Source organism: Penaeus monodon, chromosome 39 (assembly GCF_015228065.2).
Source record: "Penaeus monodon isolate SGIC_2016 chromosome 39, NSTDA_Pmon_1, whole genome shotgun sequence".
Taxonomy (NCBI): domain Eukaryota; kingdom Metazoa; phylum Arthropoda; class Malacostraca; order Decapoda; family Penaeidae; genus Penaeus; species Penaeus monodon.
The window spans coordinates 14051078-14060393 of record NC_051424.1 but is presented as its reverse complement, the minus strand read 5'-3'; the positions used below and the strand labels follow the sequence as shown (position 1 = coordinate 14060393).

General features: G+C 40.3%; 1 long non-coding RNA gene across 1 annotated transcript in view; it reads right to left on the bottom strand.

Moving 5' to 3' along the window:
• Positions 1-6193: 6193 nt before the first annotated feature.
• The window catches only part of LOC119597248, a 15671-nt gene continuing 12548 nt past the window's right edge, over positions 6194-9316 (bottom strand). The window contains exon 5 of the long non-coding RNA XR_005230814.1: positions 6194-6249. This is a non-coding gene — a long non-coding RNA (uncharacterized LOC119597248). The remainder of the gene's footprint in view (positions 6250-9316) is intronic.

Here is a 9316-nt window from a genome sequence, read left to right as displayed (position 1 = left end):
CTATGATAAATTTAAGAAGAAAGCAAAAAGGCTGGCTTGTTCTTAATGCCAAGAAAATAAGATCATGAAGATTCAAAGATAACCGGCAATAAAACAATGATGAACATGTTACAATTAATGGAAGATTGTGGAAAATGGGGAAAGAGTTCACTTATCTTGGAGCTGTTTTAACTAATACATATGAGATCACCGGAGATAAAAAGAAGAATTACCATTGCAAAAAACGCCACAATTGCTCTCAATAACATCAGGAAAGACCGAAGCATTACCTTACGGACAAAGCTGAGGTTAGGGAAACTCATTAGTTTTCCCAATTGCATCATATGGTTCTGAGTGTTGGGTGTTGAAGTAGATAGACAAGAAAAAGATCAATAGTTTGAAATGTGGTGTTACAGACGAGTACTGCATATTAGCAGGACAGAGAAGAAGACGAATGATGAAGTGCTAAAGAAAAATAATGTAAAGACCGATTTTTGGACATCTTGAACAAGAGGAAATTAAAGTTATTGGTCATGTAATGAGAAGAAAAAAGTATTGAGAAAAACTTGCTAACAGTGATAGGAAACAGAGGAAGAGGCAAACCGAAGACAAGACTGAGCGACAATATCAAAGATATTTGCGGGCTGTCGATGGTGCAAGTGGAAAGAAAAGCGTAAGATCGAGTTTAGTGGCAAAGGATGGTGGAGAGGTACACGGCTGCTCAAACATGAGCATACCGTTATTGATGATGATATATATATATATATATATATATATATATATATATATATATATATATATATATTTATGAGGATATATGTTTATGTGTGTGTGAGAGTGCGTTTATGTGTGTGTGAGTGTGTTTGTTTTGTGTGCGTGTGGTTTGTGTGTGTATGTGTGTGTGTGTGTGTATGTGTGTGTGTGTTTTGTGTGTGGTGTGTGTGTGTGTGTGTTGTGTGTGTGTGTGTGTGTGTGTGTGTGTGTGTGGTGTGTGTGGGGTGTGTGTGTGTGTGTGTGTGTGTGTAGGTGTGTGTGTGTGTAGGTTTTAGGTGTTGTTTGTGAAGGGAAGTACGGCATATTGTTTGTTTATGTTTGTACTTCCTTCGTTGTATACTTGCAATTTGTTCGAATGAATTCCACAGGTTTTGTGTGTGTGTGTGTGTGTGTGGTGTGTGTGTGTGTGTGTGGTGTGTGGTGTGTGTGTGTGTGTGTGTGTGTGGTGTGTGTGTGTGTGTGTGTGTGTGTAGGTGCGTGTGTGTGGGTGCGTGTGTGTAGGGTTGTGTGTGTTTTGTGTGTGTGTGTGTGTGTGTGTGTGTTGTATGTGTGTGTGTGTATGTGTGTGTGTGTTTTATGTGTGTGTATGTGGTGTGTGTGTATGGTGTATGTGTGTGGTGTAGTGTGTGTGTGGGTGTGTTTGCAAAATATATGTATGTTTTATATATATATATATATTATATATATATATATATATATATATACTATATAAAATATTATATATATTCAATCCTAAGCAGGAGTGTGTGCAATGCCGCATTGATATCGATAAATAAACCCTCCCTGACCAGGATCGAACTAGGCATCGGGTATGAAACCGGAGGCAGGCTAAACCAACCATGACGACCTTTGCAATTCAAATCTTTTAGTGGGTGTGTGGCAGGGTTTGGGTTTTAGCACTGGCCTCGGTTCATACCTGAGCGACAGGTTCGAGTCTGGTCGGGGAGGGTTATTTATCGAATATCAATGCGGCATTGCATTATTCATCTTTCATATATATACTCAGTAATCTGGTTTAGGATTTGAATTGCTAAATCAATTTCCACCGAGGGGCCCACGGGGAGATGAGGTAAAAACTTCCGCTGCCATACTCAAGTATGAGTAGAAGGTAATGTCAGGAGCTGTAAGACTATTGCACACCCCTTTTAGTGGGTCGTGGGGCCCTACGGATTTCATACCCGGAGGACCTGGGTTTGGAGTCCGGCAGGGGGGGTGTTATTTATCGACATCAATGCGGCATTGCATTTTTCCCATCTTTCATATATATACACTCAGTACATCTGGCTTAGGATTTGAATTGCTAAATCAATTTCCCAAACCGAGTGCCCACGGGGAGTGAGCGAAAAAACTGTCTTTACTCAAGTATGAGTAGATAGGTAATGTCTATGGAGCTAGTAAGATCCTAGTTGCACACCCCTCTTAGTGGGTCGTTGGACATGGTGGTTTAGCACTGGCCTCGGTTTCATACCGGAGTGCCCTAGGTTCGAGTCCTGGTCAGGGAGGGTTGTTATTTATATATATATATATATATTTTTATATATATATATATATCTAATTATATATATATATGTGTGGGGTGTGTGTGTGTGTGTGTGTGTGTGTGTGTGTGTGGTATGTGTGTGTGTTTGTTGTGTGTGTGTGTGTGTGTGTGTGTGTGTGTGTGTGTGTGTGTGTTTTGTGTGTGTGTGTGTGGTGTTGTGTTTTGTGTAAAATATATACGATATTTTAATATATATATATAATATATATATATATTATATATATATATATATATATATAATATATATATATTATACACGTGTGTGTATGTGTGTGTGTATAAGCGAGTAAAACACCGCAAGCCACCAGATGTAAGCGGGGTCGAGAGATGGACTTGGGTGGGTCAGTGAAAAGGGCTAGCTGCGGTTTATTTTTGAAGACAGATATGAGACCCTCAAGAGACCCCTTTGTCCCCGGGTGGAGGACGAGGTGGTGGAGCTGGACCTGTGGGCTTGGGCTGTTCTCCCGTGTCTCTCTCTCCTCCCTTTACGGACGTGCCCTTTTTATGCGGCGATTCCCTTCGAGGGCGGATGTTTATCCTTGTGCGAAAAGAGAAAGCCGGGCGACATCTGCGTCCTGCCCAAGGAGAAGAGCAGCTGCTTGGACGGAGGTGTGAAGTGTACATCCAGTCTTGCTACGTATTGTTGACATCGCTCGGCCACGCGCAAGGCTCGTCCTCGAGCCGAAAACGATGCAGTAGAGGTTCTGTTCGGTATCTACAGATGGCTCCTGGTGATCCGAGGATCGCTGGGGTCGTCGCGTGCCAGGGTAGCGGGTGTGGCAGAGGTTTCGCACTGAGGTGCAACATTCAGTAGCGAGGAGGGGTCAATCGTCTCAGAAGCTGAAATATAAGTGTACCAGGCCAGTAAAAGGGCTAAGGAGGAGGAGGATCATGTGTTTGTCAATCACCTTACTAAATTGCAAGAAAAATGAGAGCATAATAAGAACAGTTTGTCACAAGAAGGGTGTGTCAAGTTAGGTGTTAATTACTTGGATGTGTCAGGATTAGCGAGTACATAAGGTACCATCACATTGAAGCGAGAAAGTGTGCAGTAGAACAACGAAGGGAAGTACAAGAAAACACACGAATATGCCGTACTTCCCTTCACACACACACCATCATATTGAAGTGAGAAAAATTAATTGAATAAGAATTCCATATCTTTGGGGTAAATAGGCAAGTATATATGCTTCGAACACATAGGCAGCTGGGCCTGAACTTAATTCTAACAGTGCGGGTCTCGGCGCTTCACAATCGTATGAGTGTAAGTGTGCGGCGGGCGCAGAGTTCCTTCATTTACGGCCATGACCCAGTCTTAAAATTAACTTGCGGTGATTTTAACCGAATAAGCCTATATAAAGCATGGTGTCTGCAATGTGTTGCCATTATTTGCAACTGAAGACACTACCATCAGTACACATTCACCAAACTTTAAACTAAAGAAGCATAAACTCCAGCATTACTGAGGACAAGATATCGAACTTCGAGAATACGTCGTAAAAGAGATTTGAGTTCAGTTATTAGTCATAGGGATGGCACATAGTAAAATACGCAATCTTAGAGTGAATTCCGAGTAGAGTGGGCAGGTAGATAGATAAGAGGATAGTCAGGTGATCGAAATCTACGTGTGAACGAGCGACAGATTAGCACGGCAAGTATGAAGAAACAGTAATATAAAGAACGATATAATGTATACACAGAAATAAACAATACGCAAGAAGTAATGAAGTGATTGCTAATAGGAATAACATTTAAGAGAAAAAAATTGATAATTTCATTAATTCGACACAAATAAACATGAATAATATGATAAGAGCAGCCAAACATTACAATAATTAATTAAACACGAAGGTCCTTATTTGTTCTGAGAGAAATGATATATGCTAAATTGTGCAATCTGAGGATAAAAATGATAATAAACTGAAAAATACTAACACAATACATCAATTACGGGATGGTTGGGGCTGGGGGAATGAGGTGTGAAGTGAGGGTGCGTGTCACTTAGGTTTGATCTCAGTGTGTGATTGTGTTGAAAAAAACAATGGTTGACGGGGAGAAGTTATGTAGTAGAGAGTTAGTAGTGTGCGTTCGTAGAGTGGTGTGTACTTGAATTTGAAAGAAGCCAACTTGTATGCAAGGTGTGGGTGGGTATAGGGAGGGCAATAGTTACTCTGGCACTAATAGGTACACTTACTTTTAATAGTGATGAGAAAGATTGTTGGTGCTGGCTGTGTTGACGAGGGTTCGCGAAGAATTAGCGAGGCAGGTGAGCCGGATTGGCGAGTGTGGCGGCGTAGAGTGCGAGGATGCATCTTCAGCGACTTCATCAGGAGGGTAGCACAGGCGTGAGTGGTCAGCACGAAGTAGTAGGACAGACATGGTCCGGGTCAGAAGAGGAGTTGGTAGCGATGGCTGAGAGTTAAGGGAGGCAAGGAGACACTTCAACAGGAGTAACTTGTCGGTAGATCAGCAACAGGCGTCGGCGAGGACCATGGTGGTAGGTGCATTTGCGTCGGCGTTGTGAGGTTCTTGAACACCGCTGCCATCAGATGAAAGCGAGTGACCACCGCAAGACACCAGATGTAAGAGAGTGACCACCGCAAGCCACCAGATGTAAGCGAGTCGAGAGATGGACTTGGGTGGGGCAGTGAAAAGGGGCTTAGCTTGCTGGTTTATTCTTGAAGACAGATATGAGACCCCTCAAGAGACCCCCGTGTCCCCGGGTGGAGGACGAGGTGGTGGAGCTGGACCCTGTGTGGTTTAGGCTGTCTGCCGTGTCTCTCTCTTCTGCCTTACGGACGTGTCCTTTTATGCGGCGGTTCCCTTCGAGGGCGGATGTTTATCCCTGTGCGAAAAGAGAAAGCCGGGCGACATCTGCGTCCTGCCCAAGGAGAAGGGCAGCTGCATGGACGGAGGTGTGAAGTGTACATCCGGTCTTGCTACGTATTGTTGACAGTGTGTGGTGTGTGTGTGTGTGTGTGTGTGTGTGTGTGTTTTGTGGTGTGGGGTGGGTGTGTGGTGTGTGTGTGTGTGTGTGTGGTGTGTGTGTACATAATATATTATATTATATATATATATATATATATATATAATATATAATATATATATATAGTGTGTATTATATATATATATATATATATATAAATAATAGAGATAATATATTAATATATATATATAAAATAGATATATATATATTTTATATAGATATAAATATATATATATATAATATATTTTATATAATAATTATATATATAGATATAATAAATATATATATATTATATATATTATATATATTATATATTTATAATATTTATATGTATATATATTATATATATATAATATATTATATATATAATATAGGGGAGAGAGAGAGAGAGAGAGGAGAGAGAGAGAGAGAGAGAGAGAGGAGAAGGGGAGAAGAGAGAAAGAGAGTGAGAGAGAGAGAGAATGTGTGTGTGTATGAATATATATTATATTATAATATATATATATATACATAAATAAATATATATAATAATATATATTATATATAATATAAATATATATGATATATATATAAGATATATCTATAAAATGAAATATGTATGCATGTATGTATATGTATATATATATATTATATATATATATATATATATTTTATAAAATATATATATATATATATATATGCATATGTGTGTATGTGTACACACACACACACAACACACACACACCGCACGCGCACACACACACACACACACACACACACACACACACACACACACACACACACACACACACACACATATAATATATATATATATATATATATATATATATATATATATATATATACATACATACATGTATGTTTATAAGGTAATTTTGTAGATAACGACAAATGTAAAGTAAATGTTCAACTTACTACACAGTTTCTCCCGTCATTCGAATCAGTGCAGATCATTTCAGGATTTTGCGGACTAAATAAAAAAGAAGGAAAAAAAGAAATCGTGAATAAAGGTTTTGAAAAAAAAAATATATATATATATATCAATTGTCATAAAACATAAGGATGATCATCACTGCTATCTTGAAAAATTATGTTTGATAATCCGTGAGAAATATTTTTTCCCTAATTTTGTCGTCCACAAATTAAAAGTGATTGTTATCTTTACGACTGTGTAGGATTTATCATTTGATTTTTGCGGTACATGCCTTAACTTGGGGAACATAAGGGTGCTCCTCTGAACTCAGCCTTTACCTAAGAACTTATTGAAAAGAAGCTCGTCTGCGCAATTACCTCTCACGTGAAAGTTTTTATAAGTGCCAAAACCCATGATAATTAAACAGTCTTAACATCATTACCAGAATGGCATTCGTTGCCAAATTTTACATTTATAAAAGGAAGGCCAATGTAAAGTAGTCTATTCACGGACTATTTTTACGTTCATACAAATACTAGTGCCTGTGCCGAAAAATTGATAACGAACAACGTGTCAGCTGTTGACTTGACTGAGCTTAGTCCTTCCCACCGTGGTGCCTAACCACAGCAGTACCTCCAGGCATCAGTTGAAACTTCTGGCGACTGGTCTCTCATCCTCAAAAGGCCGAATCACATTAGCCACTTTTACGGACAACTTTACCATTTTTTACATGCATTCGTGACATCAGGAGTACGGATCCCATAGGTACGGGAGGTGGATGTAAACGAATGTAAACGAATATGAAGTAAATGCTGTGGCTACTACTTGCATCTGAATTTCATATTGGTATCGACTGTTTAATCTATTAGATGAAGCTTCATAATGTGATTGAATAGTGTTTCGGAGTTGATATGGCTAGGGCCTCGTATCATGCCAATGTTAGCAATGGAGACCTCACAGACATTTGTATAGCTGTAATTACGCTATGGGGCTGCGGAGGCCGAGTGGTTAGAACATCGGACTCAAGACTGTCACGACGGCAATCTGAGTTCGAGGGTTCGAGTCACCGACCGCCGGCGCGTTGTTCCCTTGGGCAAGGAACTTCACCTCGATTGCCTACCTAGCCACTGGGTGGCCAAGCCAGCCCAGGTTAGTGCTGGTCCCAAGTCCGGATAAATAGAGAGAATGATTGCCTAAAGGGTTACACCGGCACTCTCCGTGGAAAGGAACTAGGGACCCTACCTTGTACTCACTCCAATATCATCACATGAAAAAAAACTACAATTAAGTATCATGCTGTGACCACGGCGACTCAAACATGAACCTACTGTTAATAAAAAAAAATATAAAAAATTTCGCTATACTCTGAGGTACTATCAAGAGACGAAATATCAAGATTCGGTATTTCGAAGCCAGTTGTCACTCTGTGGATGCAGCGACAGCAAGCAACAAGGCCAGAGACCAGACCGGTAGTGGGCAACCTAGATGCACGGCGGAAGATGGTCAAGTAAATGTCATTCAAAACTATAATTCAATGTGCTATATGAAAGACAAATAAGAAGCTTGCATTGAAGTGTATAAATATCATGAGCTAATGAAAACCATTCGATACTCAATGGCAACACCCCATACACGTAACTGGGTTTAAAGGGGGCTGGCCGGTAGTTACGTCCCCTTACCGTTAATTATTTTCTTAGTTACTTTTTTAACAATCCATAACTACTACAAGGGATGCGATTCCCTTTTGCTCTACTGGCAACAGCAAGCAGACTGTTTGAAATCGCTGGGCAGTATGGATGCACAACATCGGTGTCTGGGAGTTGACAGATGTTGGGCCCGGTAAATTTATGAAGTATTCCTACGTGGAAATCCCGAACAAAATGTTTCTACCATCGGTGAGGGCCACTGTTTCCCGAATCGGAACCATTTTACCTCGTCTAGGATAACAGCTCATCCACATGAGCAGTGTCGTGAAGGCGTGATTTCGGCACCAGCCCTAGATTATGCTGTGCCACATACACCCATATCGCCAAAATGTGAAAGTTTGGGCAGCCATGGACAGAGAATTCCCCTAAGATCATATCCGCAATCATCATATCCTGTTGACCAATCAAATTACGGCATGGGAGTGATTGCACTCTGCAGACGGACGCCAGTTAACGGCGGCATTAATGGCATACATGGCTCGTATGTTCGCCATTGTTCGCCAAGCTGGTGGCAGTAACACGAAATATTAATAGTATTATACACTTCAAAACCCTATTTTATGTAGCCGAGCAAAATAAAATAAAAAATAGTAAAAGTAGTTATCTTAGGAGCATGTTAAGCTACAGCCGGATCTAAATAGCTGTAATTAGTAATAATAATAATAAAAAAAATATATATATATATATATTTTTTTTACAGCCATTCATTCCACTGCAGGACACAGGCCTCTCTCAGTTCATCACTGAGAGGTTATATGGCAATGCCACCCTTGCCTGATTGAATGCGCATGCATTATTTACGACTGCCACGGCGAGGTATTGAACTCGGAACCACGAGGGTCGGAGTCCAGTGTTCAAACTACTGGACCATCGCGGCAGTCATATATATATATATATATATATATATATATATATATATATATATATATATATATATATATATATATATATTTCATTTAACGGTAGGTTCATGTCTGAGCCGCCATGGTCACAGCATGATACTTAATTGTAGTTTTTCATGTTGTGATGCTCTTGGAGTGAGTACGTGGTAGGGTCCCCAGTTCCTTTCCATGGAGAGTGCCGGTGGTACCTTTTTTTTACGTAATCATTCTTTCTATCTTATCCGGGCTTGGGACCAGCACTGACTTGGGCTGGCTTGGCCACCCAGTGGCTAGGTAGGCAATCAAGGTGAAGTTCCTTGCCCAAGGGAACAACGCGCCGATCGGTGACTCGAACCCTTGAACTCAGATTGCCGTCGTGACAGTCTTGAGTCCGATGCTCTAGCCATTCGGCCACCGTGGCCTTGGTGATCATGGGCTTCCATGATTTTTTCTTGGCAATTTAGAGCAGTGGTTTGCCATTGCCTTCCGCCCGGTGTTTTTTTTTTTTTTTTTTTTTTTTTTTTTTTTTTTTTTTTT